Genomic DNA, 12,227 nt, shown 5'->3' with positions numbered 1-12,227 from the left:
TCTATGTTTAACAATGTACTTTCCTTGTAAAAATACTATAAAGTCAAACTTGTCTTTCTCACATCCCTTCCTTAGATAGTGCATTGGAGAGATTCTAAATCTGTGTTGTCAAAGTACTCAAAAGGAAGAAGATGTCAGCCAATGTAGGATGGCATCAAGCATGCCAAATGAAAACAGTGGGTTTACTTTTGCCAGACTGAAATGTTAGAAAAGTTTGATAGCAGCCTTCTTCAACAGGAAATGCTGGAAATACTCACTGCTTGGGCTGAAAAAGATAATTTAGAGTTTCAACATTGGAGATGAAGGTAACTTCAACAAGTATGGGATTCAAAAACCATGCATGCAGAGCACAATGGATTAGTAGTCATACGCCATAACCACTCGGCAGCTCGTCTACAGGAAGAGTCTGTAGCCAGATGATGTGATCTAATGAGGATTTTGACAAGTCTGTGCAATTTCACTAAAGATTGTGTATGAGCTTCTGGCAAAGTGGCTCTTATCATATCTACAACAGTGGATTATGTCAAGAGTTGGACAAGCTCAAACTTTATCAGAGATTAACCAAAGTTTAGGGTTTTAATATCAGTAATTCAATAAAGATTGTATTTTTTGTCACTATTGAAGCCCTAAAAATTAGTCCAGTAAAGAAAGAATTTGCATAAGTCGTCTATCTCTAGACATTCAAGGACACTGAAAGACATGAGGTGAGGGCGACTCTACCAGTAGTGCTTTTCTACTCTACTCTTACACAAAGTGGAATCTCAGCAGTGCCTTCTTTTCATAGCCTCTTACAGAAGTTTCTATGTTTAACAATGTACTTTCCTTGTAAAAATACTATAAAGTCAAACTTGTCTTTCTCACATCCCTTCCTTAGATAGTGCATTGGAGAGATTCTAAATCTGTGTTGTCAAAGTACTCAAAAGGAAGAAGATGTCAGCCAATGTAGGATGGCATCAAGCATGCCAAATGAAAACAGTGGGTTTACTTTTGCCAGACTGAAATGTTAGAAAAGTTTGATAGCAGCCTTCTTGAACAGGAAATGCTGGAAATACTCACTGCTTGGGCTGAAAAAGATAATTTAGAGTTTCAACATTGGAGATGAAGGTAACTTCAACAAGTATGGGATTCAAAAACCATGCATGCAGAGCACAATGGATTAGTAGTCATACGCCATAACCACTCGGCAGCTCGTCTACAGGAAGAGTCTGTAGCCAGATGATGTGATCTAATGAGGATTTTGACAAGTCTGTGCAATTTCACTAAAGATTGTGTATGAGCTTCTGGCAAAGTGGCTCTTATCATATCTACAACAGTGGATTATGTCAAGAGTTGGACAAGCTCAAACTTTATCAGAGATTAACCAAAGTTTAGGGTTTTAATATCAGTAATTCAATAAAGATTGTATTTTTTGTCACTATTGAAGCCCTAAAAATTAGTCCAGTAAAGAAAGAATTTGCATAAGTCGTCTATCTCTAGACATTCAAGGACACTGAAAGACATGAGGTGAGGGCGACTCTACCAGTAGTGCTTTTCTACTCTACTCTTACACAAAGTGGTGCTGTGCCTTAGTTGGTTAAAGCGCCTGTCTTGTAAACAGGAGATCCTGAGTTCGAATCTCAGCAGTGCCTTCTTTTCATAGCCTCTTACAGAAGTTTCAATGTTTAACAATGTACTTTCCTTGTAAAAATACTATAAAGTCAAACTTGTCTTTCTCACATCCCTTCCTTAGATAGTGCATTGGAGAGATTCTAAATCTGTGTTGTCAAAGTACTCAAAAGGAAGAAGATGTCAGCCAATGTAGGATGGCATCAAGCATGCCAAATGAAAACAGTGGGTTTACTTTTGCCAGACTGAAATGTTAGAAAAGTTTGATAGCAGCCTTCTTCAACAGGAAATGCTGGAAATACTCACTGCTTGGGCTGAAAAAGATAATTTAGAGTTTCAACATTGGAGATGAAGGTAACTTCAACAAGTATGGGATTCAAAAACCATGCATGCAGAGCACAATGGATTAGTAGTCATACGCCATAACCACTCGGCAGCTCGTCTACAGGAAGAGTCTGTAGCCAGATGATGTGATCTAATGAGGATTTTGACAAGTCTGTGCAATTTCACTAAAGATTGTGTATGAGCTTCTGGCAAAGTGGCTCTTATCATATCTACAACAGTGGATTATGTCAAGAGTTGGACAAGCTCAAACTTTATCAGAGATTAACCAAAGTTTAGGGTTTTAATATCAGTAATTCAATAAAGATTGTATTTTTTGTCACTATTGAAGCCCTAAAAATTAGTCCAGTAAAGAAAGAATTTGCATAAGTCGTCTATCTCTAGACATTCAAGGACACTGAAAGACATGAGGTGAGGGCGACTCTACCAGTAGTGCTTTTCTACTCTGACAATAAGTGGTGCTGTGGCTTAGTTGGTTAAAGCGCCTGTCTTGTAAACAGGAGATCCTGAGTTCGAATCTCAGCAGTGCCTTCTTTTCATAGCCTCTTACAGAAGTTTCTATGTTTAACAATGTACTTTCCTTGTAAAAATACTATAAAGTCAAACTTGTCTTTCTCACATCCCTTCCTTAGATAGTGCATTGGAGAGATTCTAAATCTGTGTTGTCAAAGTACTCAAAAGGAAGAAGATGTCAGCCAATGTAGGATGGCATCAAGCATGCCAAATGAAAACAGTGGGTTTACTTTTGCCAGACTGAAATGTTAGAAAAGTTTGATAGCAGCCTTCTTGAACAGGAAATGCTGGAAATACTCACTGCTTGGGCTGAAAAAGATAATTTAGAGTTTCAACATTGGAGATGAAGGTAACTTCAACAAGTATGGGATTCAAAAACCATGCATGCAGAGCACAATGGATTAGTAGTCATACGCCATAACCACTCGGCAGCTCGTCTACAGGAAGAGTCTGTAGCCAGATGATGTGATCTAATGAGGATTTTGACAAGTCTGTGCAATTTCACTAAAGATTGTGTATGAGCTTCTGGCAAAGTGGCTCTTATCATATCTACAACAGTGGATTATGTCAAGAGTTGGACAAGCTCAAACTTTATCAGAGATTAACCAAAGTTTAGGGTTTTAATATCAGTAATTCAATAAAGATTGTATTTTTTGTCACTATTGAAGCCCTAAAAATTAGTCCAGTAAAGAAAGAATTTGCATAAGTCGTCTATCTCTAGACATTCAAGGACACTGAAAGACATGAGGTGAGGGCGACTCTACCAGTAGTGCTTTTCTACTCTACTCTTACACAAAGTGGTGCTGTGGCTTAGTTGGTTAAAGCGCCTGTCTTGTAAACAGGAGATCCTGAGTTCGAATCTCAGCAGTGCCTTCTTTTCATAGCCTCTTACAGAAGTTTCAATGTTTAACAATGTACTTTCCTTGTAAAAATACTATAAAGTCAAACTTGTCTTTCTCACATCCCTTCCTTAGATAGTGCATTGGAGAGATTCTAAATCTGTGTTGTCAAAGTACTCAAAAGGAAGAAGATGTCAGCCAATGTAGGATGGCATCAAGCATGCCAAATGAAAACAGTGGGTTTACTTTTGCCAGACTGAAATGTTAGAAAAGTTTGATAGCAGCCTTCTTCAACAGGAAATGCTGGAAATACTCACTGCTTGGGCTGAAAAAGATAATTTAGAGTTTCAACATTGGAGATGAAGGTAACTTCAACAAGTATGGGATTCAAAAACCATGCATGCAGAGCACAATGGATTAGTAGTCATACGCCATAACCACTCGGCAGCTCGTCTACAGGAAGAGTCTGTAGCCAGATGATGTGATCTAATGAGGATTTTGACAAGTCTGTGCAATTTCACTAAAGATTGTGTATGAGCTTCTGGCAAAGTGGCTCTTATCATATCTACAACAGTGGATTATGTCAAGAGTTGGACAAGCTCAAACTTTATCAGAGATTAACCAAAGTTTAGGGTTTTAATATCAGTAATTCAATAAAGATTGTATTTTTTGTCACTATTGAAGCCCTAAAAATTAGTCCAGTAAAGAAAGAATTTGCATAAGTCGTCTATCTCTAGACATTCAAGGACACTGAAAGACATGAGGTGAGGGCGACTCTACCAGTAGTGCTTTTCTACTCTACTCTTACACAAAGTGGTGCTGTGGCTTAGTTGGTTAAAGCGCCTGTCTTGTAAACAGGAGATCCTGAGTTCGAATCTCAGCAGTGCCTTCTTTTCATAGCCTCTTACAGAAGTTTCAATGTTTAACAATGTACTTTCCTTGTAAAAATACTATAAAGTCAAACTTGTCTTTCTCACATCCCTTCCTTAGATAGTGCATTGGAGAGATTCTAAATCTGTGTTGTCAAAGTACTCAAAAGGAAGAAGATGTCAGCCAATGTAGGATGGCATCAAGCATGCCAAATGAAAACAGTGGGTTTACTTTTGCCAGACTGAAATGTTAGAAAAGTTTGATAGCAGCCTTCTTGAACAGGAAATGCTGGAAATACTCACTGCTTGGGCTGAAAAAGATAATTTAGAGTTTCAACATTGGAGATGAAGGTAACTTCAACAAGTATGGGATTCAAAAACCATGCATGCAGAGCACAATGGATTAGTAGTCATACGCCATAACCACTCGGCAGCTCGTCTACAGGAAGAGTCTGTAGCCAGATGATGTGATCTAATGAGGATTTTGACAAGTCTGTGCAATTTCACTAAAGATTGTGTATGAGCTTCTGGCAAAGTGGCTCTTATCATATCTACAACAGTGGATTATGTCAAGAGTTGGACAAGCTCAAACTTTATCAGAGATTAACCAAAGTTTAGGGTTTTAATATCAGTAATTCAATAAAGATTGTATTTTTTGTCACTATTGAAGCCCTAAAAATTAGTCCAGTAAAGAAAGAATTTGCATAAGTCGTCTATCTCTAGACATTCAAGGACACTGAAAGACATGAGGTGAGGGCGACTCTACCAGTAGTGCTTTTCTACTCTACTCTTACACAAAGTGGTGCTGTGGCTTAGTTGGTTAAAGCGCCTGTCTTGTAAACAGGAGATCCTGAGTTCGAATCTCAGCAGTGCCTTCTTTTCATAGCCTCTTACAGAAGTTTCAATGTTTAACAATGTACTTTCCTTGTAAAAATACTATAAAGTCAAACTTGTCTTTCTCACATCCCTTCCTTAGATAGTGCATTGGAGAGATTCTAAATCTGTGTTGTCAAAGTACTCAAAAGGAAGAAGATGTCAGCCAATGTAGGATGGCATCAAGCATGCCAAATGAAAACAGTGGGTTTACTTTTGCCAGACTGAAATGTTAGAAAAGTTTGATAGCAGCCTTCTTGAACAGGAAATGCTGGAAATACTCACTGCTTGGGCTGAAAAAGATAATTTAGAGTTTCAACATTGGAGATGAAGGTAACTTCAACAAGTATGGGATTCAAAAACCATGCATGCAGAGCACAATGGATTAGTAGTCATACGCCATAACCACTCGGCAGCTCGTCTACAGGAAGAGTCTGTAGCCAGATGATGTGATCTAATGAGGATTTTGACAAGTCTGTGCAATTTCACTAAAGATTGTGTATGAGCTTCTGGCAAAGTGGCTCTTATCATATCTACAACAGTGGATTATGTCAAGAGTTGGACAAGCTCAAACTTTATCAGAGATTAACCAAAGTTTAGGGTTTTAATATCAGTAATTCAATAAAGATTGTATTTTTTGTCACTATTGAAGCCCTAAAAATTAGTCCAGTAAAGAAAGAATTTGCATAAGTCGTCTATCTCTAGACATTCAAGGACACTGAAAGACATGAGGTGAGGGCGACTCTACCAGTAGTGCTTTTCTACTCTACTCTTACACAAAGTGGTGCTGTGGCTTAGTTGGTTAAAGCGCCTGTCTTGTAAACAGGAGATCCTGAGTTCGAATCTCAGCAGTGCCTTCTTTTCATAGCCTCTTACAGAAGTTTCAATGTTTAACAATGTACTTTCCTTGTAAAAATACTATAAAGTCAAACTTGTCTTTCTCACATCCCTTCCTTAGATAGTGCATTGGAGAGATTCTAAATCTGTGTTGTCAAAGTACTCAAAAGGAAGAAGATGTCAGCCAATGTAGGATGGCATCAAGCATGCCAAATGAAAACAGTGGGTTTACTTTTGCCAGACTGAAATGTTAGAAAAGTTTGATAGCAGCCTTCTTCAACAGGAAATGCTGGAAATACTCACTGCTTGGGCTGAAAAAGATAATTTAGAGTTTCAACATTGGAGATGAAGGTAACTTCAACAAGTATGGGATTCAAAAACCATGCATGCAGAGCACAATGGATTAGTAGTCATACGCCATAACCACTCGGCAGCTCGTCTACAGGAAGAGTCTGTAGCCAGATGATGTGATCTAATGAGGATTTTGACAAGTCTGTGCAATTTCACTAAAGATTGTGTATGAGCTTCTGGCAAAGTGGCTCTTATCATATCTACAACAGTGGATTATGTCAAGAGTTGGACAAGCTCAAACTTTATCAGAGATTAACCAAAGTTTAGGGTTTTAATATCAGTAATTCAATAAAGATTGTATTTTTTGTCACTATTGAAGCCCTAAAAATTAGTCCAGTAAAGAAAGAATTTGCATAAGTCGTCTATCTCTAGACATTCAAGGACACTGAAAGACATGAGGTGAGGGCGACTCTACCAGTAGTGCTTTTCTACTCTACTCTTACACAAAGTGGTGCTGTGGCTTAGTTGGTTAAAGCGCCTGTCTTGTAAACAGGAGATCCTGAGTTCGAATCTCAGCAGTGCCTTCTTTTCATAGCCTCTTACAGAAGTTTCAATGTTTAACAATGTACTTTCCTTGTAAAAATACTATAAAGTCAAACTTGTCTTTCTCACATCCCTTCCTTAGATAGTGCATTGGAGAGATTCTAAATCTGTGTTGTCAAAGTACTCAAAAGGAAGAAGATGTCAGCCAATGTAGGATGGCATCAAGCATGCCAAATGAAAACAGTGGGTTTACTTTTGCCAGACTGAAATGTTAGAAAAGTTTGATAGCAGCCTTCTTGAACAGGAAATGCTGGAAATACTCACTGCTTGGGCTGAAAAAGATAATTTAGAGTTTCAACATTGGAGATGAAGGTAACTTCAACAAGTATGGGATTCAAAAACCATGCATGCAGAGCACAATGGATTAGTAGTCATACGCCATAACCACTCGGCAGCTCGTCTACAGGAAGAGTCTGTAGCCAGATGATGTGATCTAATGAGGATTTTGACAAGTCTGTGCAATTTCACTAAAGATTGTGTATGAGCTTCTGGCAAAGTGGCTCTTATCATATCTACAACAGTGGATTATGTCAAGAGTTGGACAAGCTCAAACTTTATCAGAGATTAACCAAAGTTTAGGGTTTTAATATCAGTAATTCAATAAAGATTGTATTTTTTGTCACTATTGAAGCCCTAAAAATTAGTCCAGTAAAGAAAGAATTTGCATAAGTCGTCTATCTCTAGACATTCAAGGACACTGAAAGACATGAGGTGAGGGCGACTCTACCAGTAGTGCTTTTCTACTCTACTCTTACACAAAGTGGTGCTGTGGCTTAGTTGGTTAAAGCGCCTGTCTTGTAAACAGGAGATCCTGAGTTCGAATCTCAGCAGTGCCTTCTTTTCATAGCCTCTTACAGAAGTTTCAATGTTTAACAATGTACTTTCCTTGTAAAAATACTATAAAGTCAAACTTGTCTTTCTCACATCCCTTCCTTAGATAGTGCATTGGAGAGATTCTAAATCTGTGTTGTCAAAGTACTCAAAAGGAAGAAGATGTCAGCCAATGTAGGATGGCATCAAGCATGCCAAATGAAAACAGTGGGTTTACTTTTGCCAGACTGAAATGTTAGAAAAGTTTGATAGCAGCCTTCTTCAACAGGAAATGCTGGAAATACTCACTGCTTGGGCTGAAAAAGATAATTTAGAGTTTCAACATTGGAGATGAAGGTAACTTCAACAAGTATGGGATTCAAAAACCATGCATGCAGAGCACAATGGATTAGTAGTCATACGCCATAACCACTCGGCAGCTCGTCTACAGGAAGAGTCTGTAGCCAGATGATGTGATCTAATGAGGATTTTGACAAGTCTGTGCAATTTCACTAAAGATTGTGTATGAGCTTCTGGCAAAGTGGCTCTTATCATATCTACAACAGTGGATTATGTCAAGAGTTGGACAAGCTCAAACTTTATCAGAGATTAACCAAAGTTTAGGGTTTTAATATCAGTAATTCAATAAAGATTGTATTTTTTGTCACTATTGAAGCCCTAAAAATTAGTCCAGTAAAGAAAGAATTTGCATAAGTCGTCTATCTCTAGACATTCAAGGACACTGAAAGACATGAGGTGAGGGCGACTCTACCAGTAGTGCTTTTCTACTCTACTCTTACACAAAGTGGTGCTGTGGCTTAGTTGGTTAAAGCGCCTGTCTTGTAAACAGGAGATCCTGAGTTCGAATCTCAGCAGTGCCTTCTTTTCATAGCCTCTTACAGAAGTTTCTATGTTTAACAATGTACTTTCCTTGTAAAAATACTATAAAGTCAAACTTGTCTTTCTCACATCCCTTCCTTAGATAGTGCATTGGAGAGATTCTAAATCTGTGTTGTCAAAGTACTCAAAAGGAAGAAGATGTCAGCCAATGTAGGATGGCATCAAGCATGCCAAATGAAAACAGTGGGTTTACTTTTGCCAGACTGAAATGTTAGAAAAGTTTGATAGCAGCCTTCTTCAACAGGAAATGCTGGAAATACTCACTGCTTGGGCTGAAAAAGATAATTTAGAGTTTCAACATTGGAGATGAAGGTAACTTCAACAAGTATGGGATTCAAAAACCATGCATGCAGAGCACAATGGATTAGTAGTCATACGCCATAACCACTCGGCAGCTCGTCTACAGGAAGAGTCTGTAGCCAGATGATGTGATCTAATGAGGATTTTGACAAGTCTGTGCAATTTCACTAAAGATTGTGTATGAGCTTCTGGCAAAGTGGCTCTTATCATATCTACAACAGTGGATTATGTCAAGAGTTGGACAAGCTCAAACTTTATCAGAGATTAACCAAAGTTTAGGGTTTTAATATCAGTAATTCAATAAAGATTGTATTTTTTGTCACTATTGAAGCCCTAAAAATTAGTCCAGTAAAGAAAGAATTTGCATAAGTCGTCTATCTCTAGACATTCAAGGACACTGAAAGACATGAGGTGAGGGCGACTCTACCAGTAGTGCTTTTCTACTCTACTCTTACACAAAGTGGTGCTGTGGCTTAGTTGGTTAAAGCGCCTGTCTTGTAAACAGGAGATCCTGAGTTCGAATCTCAGCAGTGCCTTCTTTTCATAGCCTCTTACAGAAGTTTCTATGTTTAACAATGTACTTTCCTTGTAAAAATACTATAAAGTCAAACTTGTCTTTCTCATATCCCTTCCTTAGATAGTGCATTGGAGAGATTCTAAATCTGTGTTGTCAAAGTACTCAAAAGGAAGAAGATGTCAGCCAATGTAGGATGGCATCAAGCATGCCAAATGAAAACAGTGGGTTTACTTTTGCCAGACTGAAATGTTAGAAAAGTTTGATAGCAGCCTTCTTCAACAGGAAATGCTGGAAATACTCACTGCTTGGGCTGAAAAAGATAATTTAGAGTTTCAACATTGGAGATGAAGGTAACTTCAACAAGTATGGGATTCAAAAACCATGCATGCAGAGCACAATGGATTAGTAGTCATACGCCATAACCACTCGGCAGCTCGTCTACAGGAAGAGTCTGTAGCCAGATGATGTGATCTAATGAGGATTTTGACAAGTCTGTGCAATTTCACTAAAGATTGTGTATGAGCTTCTGGCAAAGTGGCTCTTATCATATCTACAACAGTGGATTATGTCAAGAGTTGGACAAGCTCAAACTTTATCAGAGATTAACCAAAGTTTAGGGTTTTAATATCAGTAATTCAATAAAGATTGTATTTTTTGTCACTATTGAAGCCCTAAAAATTAGTCCAGTAAAGAAAGAATTTGCATAAGTCGTCTATCTCTAGACATTCAAGGACACTGAAAGACATGAGGTGAGGGCGACTCTACCAGTAGTGCTTTTCTACTCTTACACAAAGTGGTGCTGTGGCTTAGTTGGTTTAAGCGCCTGTCTCGTAAACAAGAGATCCTGAGTTCGAATCTCAGCAGTGCCTTCTTTTCATAGCCTCAGTACTGAAGTTTCTATGTTTAACAGTGTACTTTCCTTGTAAAAATACTATAAAGTCAAACTTGTCTTTCTCATATCCCTTCCTTAGATAGTGCAATGGAGAGATTCTAAATCTGTGTTGTCAAAGTACTCAAAAGGAAGAAGATGTCAGCCAATGTAGGATGGCATCAAGCATGCCAAATGAAAACAGTGGGTTTACTTTTGCCAGACTGAAATGTTAGAAAAGTTTGATAGCAGCCTTCTTGAACAGGAAATGCTGGAAATATTCACTGCTTGGGCTGAAAAAGAAAATTTAGAGTTTCAACATTGGAGATGAAGGTAACTTCAACAAGTATGGGATTCAAAAACCATGCATGCAGAGCACAATGGATTAGTAGTCATACGCCATAACTACTCGGCAGCTCGTCTACAGGAAGAGTCTGTAGCCAGATGATGTGATCTAATGAGGATTTTGACAAGTCTGTGCAATTTCACTAAAGATTATGTATGAGCTTCTGGCAAAGTGGCTCTTATCATATCTACAACAGTGGATTATGTCAAGAGTTGGACAAGCTCAAACTTTATCAGAGATTAACCAAAGTTTAGGGTTTTAATATCAGTAATTCAATAAAGATTGTATTTTTTGTCACTATTGAAGCCCTAAAAATTAGTCCAGTAAAGAAAGAATTTGCATAAGTCGTCTATCTCTATACATTCAAGGACACTGAAAGACATGAGGTGAGGGCGACTCTACCAGTAGTGCTTTTCTTCTCTTACACAAAGTGGTGCTGTGGCTTAGTTGGTTAAAGCGCCTGTCTCGTAAACAGGAGATCCTGAGTTCGAATCTCAGCAGTGCCTTCTTTTCATAGCCTCAGTACTGAAGTTTCTATGTTTAACAGTGTACTTTCCTTGTAAAAATACTATAAAGTCAAACTTGTCTTTCTCATATCCCTTCCTTAGATAGTGCAATGGAGAGATTCTAAATCTGTGTTGTCAAAGTACTCAAAAGGAAGAAGATGTCAGCCAATGTAGGATGGCATCAAGCATGCCAAATGAAAACAGTGGGTTTACTTTTGCCAGACTGAAATGTTAGAAAAGTTTGATAGCAGCCTTCTTGAACAGGAAATGCTGGAAATATTCACTGCTTGGGCTGAAAAAGATAATTTAGAGTTTCAACATTGGAGATGAAGGTAACTTCAACAAGTATGGGATTCAAAAACCATGCATGCAGAGCACAATGGATTAGTAGTCATACGCCATAACCACTCGGCAGCTCGTCTACAGGAAGAGTCTGTAGCCAGATGATGTGATCTAATGAGGATTTTGACAAGTCTGTGCAATTTCACTAAAGATTGCGTATGAGCTTCTGGCAAAGTGGCTCTTATCATATCTACAACAGTGGATTATGTCAAGAGTTGGACAAGCTCAAACTTTATCAGAGATTAACCAAAGTTTAGGGTTTTAATATCAGTAATTCAATAAAGATTGTATTTTTTGTCACTATTGAAGCCCTAAAAATTAGTCCAGTAAAGAAAGAATTTGCATAAGTCGTCTATCTCTAGACATTCAAGGACACTGAAAGACATGAGGTGAGGGCGACTCTACCAGTAGTGCTTTTCTACTCTTACACAAAGTGGTGCTGTGGCTTAGTTGGTTTAAGCGCCTGTCTCGTAAACAAGAGATCCTGAGTTCGAATCTCAGCAGTGCCTTCTTTTCATAGCCTCAGTACTGAAGTTTCTATGTTTAACAGTGTACTTTCCTTGTAAAAATACTATAAAGTCAAACTTGTCTTTCTCATATCCCTTCCTTAGATAGTGCAATGGAGAGATTCTAAATCTGTGTTGTCAAAGTACTCAAAAGGAAGAAGATGTCAGCCAATGTAGGATGGCATCAAGCATGCCAAATGAAAACAGTGGGTTTACTTTTGCCAGACTGAAATGTTAGAAAAGTTTGATAGCAGCCTTCTTGAACAGGAAATGCTGGAAATATTCACTGCTTGGGCTGAAAAAGATAATTTAGAGTTTCAACATTGGAGATGAAGGTAACTTCAACAAGTATGGGATTCA

The 12,227-nt window shown here is 38.2% G+C and overlaps 3 non-coding genes across 3 annotated transcripts; all 3 read left to right on the top strand.

Moving 5' to 3' along the window:
• The first annotated feature begins 10,094 nt into the window (after positions 1-10,094).
• On the top strand, positions 10,095-10,168 carry TRNAT-CGU (transfer RNA threonine (anticodon CGU)). Its single transcript has one exon. It is a non-coding gene; the product is annotated as a tRNA-Thr (tRNA).
• A 777-nt stretch (positions 10,169-10,945) lies between these two features.
• Positions 10,946-11,019, top strand: TRNAT-CGU (transfer RNA threonine (anticodon CGU)). The gene has a single exon. It is a non-coding gene; the product is annotated as a tRNA-Thr (tRNA).
• A 777-nt stretch (positions 11,020-11,796) lies between these two features.
• TRNAT-CGU (transfer RNA threonine (anticodon CGU)) lies at positions 11,797-11,870 on the top strand. Its single transcript has one exon. It is a non-coding gene; the product is annotated as a tRNA-Thr (tRNA).
• Positions 11,871-12,227: the final 357 nt, after the last annotated feature.

This window comes from Anomaloglossus baeobatrachus, unplaced genomic scaffold, assembly GCF_048569485.1.
Source record: "Anomaloglossus baeobatrachus isolate aAnoBae1 unplaced genomic scaffold, aAnoBae1.hap1 Scaffold_4455, whole genome shotgun sequence".
Classification (NCBI taxonomy): Eukaryota; Metazoa; Chordata; class Amphibia; order Anura; family Aromobatidae; genus Anomaloglossus; species Anomaloglossus baeobatrachus.
Note: the sequence above shows the minus strand (reverse complement) of the source record. Positions and strands in the feature narration are given on the sequence as shown.